Source organism: Phaeoacremonium minimum (assembly GCF_000392275.1).
Source record: "Phaeoacremonium minimum UCRPA7 unplaced genomic scaffold PA7_03_scaffold_358, whole genome shotgun sequence".
Classification (NCBI taxonomy): Eukaryota; Fungi; Ascomycota; class Sordariomycetes; order Togniniales; family Togniniaceae; genus Phaeoacremonium; species Phaeoacremonium minimum.
This window is the reverse complement of record NW_006921262.1, coordinates 7,337-10,807: the sequence shown is the minus strand read 5'-3', so window position 1 is coordinate 10,807 and position 3,471 is coordinate 7,337.

Sequence of the window (3,471 nt, the reverse complement as noted above, 5' to 3'; positions counted from 1 at the left end):
AATGAACTTTCTATTACCCAATTATATGCTCGTACGCACTCTACGGTCCGTCACAATAGCCCAACCAGGAGTACAGAGCATTCAGCGCGGTACATTAGTAGATGGTAAGTTGAAAAGCATTTGGGCATCCCATAATTTGAAAGTTATTACTGTCATATTGGTGCCGATCATTCTGTAATCGAGATACAGTGGTGTTTTTGCGTTGTTCAATGAGTACAATCGTCAACAGTCTACAAAGCTTAAAGAAAAGAAAAAGGAAGCCTAGCGTCAGTTCAACCATGCTGTCTCAGAATAGCCCTTTTTCACATTCCTATCCTCATGTCTTTCAGAAAAAGATTTTATTCTGATTTGACGATGCTTGTATCCAGAAGTTGGGCTCTTGTCCAATTTGAAATGGTTGGATTCCGTTAATTTTCTTTCATCCAGCAGTCTTTCCTAGGTGGGAAATCTAACACAATTTGAGACAGCCAGATGAGAATCCACCAGGAACTGACCGGGCAAGTACTATGACTAGTGTTTTGTCACGAGCAACCGGTGCCTGTGTCTGAGATCGAGCATCTGGGCTAGCTGGTTTCGCCACTAATGTCCATACGTGGTATCTGAAGAATTTGGTAGACGTGGTTTCAGGGAGTAATTCCGATATTCCGACTTGATGCTGAGGCACAATTGCTCCATCGACAAAGACTTCAACTATCGGATTATGGCCGTGTAGAGGTGATAGATCTAGTTCCGGAACCGTGATTGTGCCTGTAATCGACACCCGGACTAGAGACGAATCCTCTCCATGATCATCGGGCTCTGTTTTACAATCGCTGATATTCAGTATTGGTCGCTGAGCCCTGGATAATTTTGGCTCATCTGGTTTTAGGATATCTGACTCCAGCTCCGGTGTGTAGGCCGGCGCAATTCGCCTTTTCGTCTTCAATTCATATGCATTGGCCCATTTAAGGAGCTTTATGTCATCGTAGGCTCTCCCAGCAAAAGTAAGGTTCATTGGCACCTGTTTAGTTTGTATCACTCCCATAGGGACTGAGACTGATGGGACCCCAAGATGCCGCAATGCCTTGTTACCGTTGCTGTAGTGCACCCCATTACGCCAAGCATGTTCGGCGCTCTGGTCATTGATATCTGCATCAGCAGCTCCGACATCGCCTGCTGCGGGAAAAACAACGCAGTCACAGCTATTGTCGACTAGCCAATCCTCCAATAGTGTCTTTCGCATGCCCTCAAGGCTCGTGAGGGCGACAGCTAGATTGTCCGTTTCATATAGAGGCTTGCTCTTAACATATTCGGCTAACTTAGTCCAGTGAATTGCGTTCGCAGGATCTACATATTTCGACTCAACTGCAGTGCGTATTGAATCGGGAAATATTGATAATGGGTCGACGGATGTAAGATCGGGTATTTTCGGGTCTTTATTTTGAAGGAGGAAGTCATTCCAGGCATGTGCAACAAGCGGCCCTCTCTCGGATGATTGCCAATCCTCTGGAAGACGTGGAAAATTTGAAGGTAGTAGGTCAGAATTTTCATATGCTGTAACCAGTGGAAAGTCTGGCAAGATGATAATGTGGGCTCCAAGATTCTCTAGGTCTTTTCTTGCCTGTTTCCAAAGATCGACGACCTCCGGGTTCGTGTAGACTGTGTTGGCTCCGGTGGGGCTCGGTCCTCCGATATACATATTTGGCACGGCAATGCGTAGGCCTTCCAAGGATTTGCTCTGTTCCAAGTCGCGGAAAGAGCCTGGTTTGCCAATCCACGGTTTTGGGAGCTGGACGAATGGCTGATTACGCCAGAAATCACCTGTAGAAACATCATCCTCGGCACTAATAACGTCTAATAGCACGAGGAGATCCTTCATGCTTCTTGTGTGCGGAACAATCACGTCACAAGTTGGGTACAAGGGCCAATTTCCCCTTATAGAAAGATACCCTCTTGACGGCGTGTATGCTACAAGGGCGTTGTTCGATGCCGGAGACCGGCCTGAAGAGACCGTCTCTTCGCCCATTCCGAAGGCTGCAAATGATGCCGCTGTGGCTACGGCGGAGCCGTTCGAGGAACCTGATGCCCAACCAGCAGCCAGCCACTCAGGATTATAGGGGTTCTCTGCGCGTCCGTAAATTCCACGCTGCATCCCGCCCCAGGCCATAGGCGGCATGTTGGTTCGTCCGATGAGGACGCCACCCGCCTTCCGGATCATTTCCACAGTGAACGCATCCTCATTGGCGATCAAGTTCTCGAATGCAGGAGAGCCGCTTGCGACGGTCATCCCCCGTACTTTATAGCTGTCTTTCACAGTGTACGGGATGCCTTCAAGGGCCCGGACCGGAGCACCGGCCGCACGCCGATCATCGGAAGCGGCCGCGTCTTCAAACACGGCATTGTTCAACACGGGAATCGCATTCAGAGCAGGCCCACGGCAATCATATGCACTTATACGCCGAAGATATCGAGCGACAAGATCCACGCTTGTGATCGCTCCTGACGTAAGCGCTGACTGTAGCTCGTCGATAGAAGCTTCGAAAATACTGTTGCTGGCCATCTTTGAGGACTCTGTTGCAATACTCTCCTAGATCACGAAGACTGCCAGTATGCCGTAGATGTTTTCCCAGGTAAATTATGCGAACAGAGAGAGGCGAGTCAAGGAGGCTTTAATCGCCAAAATCCGACGTTATCACAATGGTGGGGCCGCGAGAGTCCGCCTACGGGGAACCATCGTTGTTCCTCGTCATGACACACAATGTTGACACACGGTGACATCCGTATGTGAACCATTACGCTAAGCGCTTTCTTTGCTTTTGTCAAGCTACATGAGCAGCATGCGTATAACTTTGCGTGTATGTCGGCATTGAGCAATGATTGATCATGGATGAATTTGACAACGTAATAGCATCTTCATGGCTTTGACATGGAAGGCACTTTCTATGTATTGCCATGCTGGAAAAGTCCGCCGCGGGCCAAAACAGCGACCAATGCAGTACTGTGGAGCCGCGTTTCGTAGCTTGTAGCCTGTAAGCTTGGGGTGATTTCGTTTTAGTCTTAGGGCTCTTTCAGTCCCCATCCCCAAATAGAGCGCTGCGAGAATTGAGGGGCCCTCGTATGCTGATACGACGAAATTTATTAGCCTAGGCAATGCAAGTAGAAATACCGCCCCCAGAAACGTTGACACGAGGAATTTTCAAGAAGTTTAGACAGCTTGAAATGTTTGAAAATCCTCGAGGAGCACTTTCGGGGTTCTCTTGGAAAAACAGACTATTATTTGGAAGAGCCTTGTCGTTGCACTCTTCCAGGATTGCGCCTGTTTTCGATGGATATCGTAACTGCATTAGACATTGGGAGGAGGGATTTCAATGGTTTCTTGAAATATGGGTTTTGTCAATATACTGATGTGACAGAATGGGAGCCCCGCTAAGTAGTAAGCTCCCCAATCCCCGACAGAGGTCAACACAGCATATATATATATAGGTGTGCAAG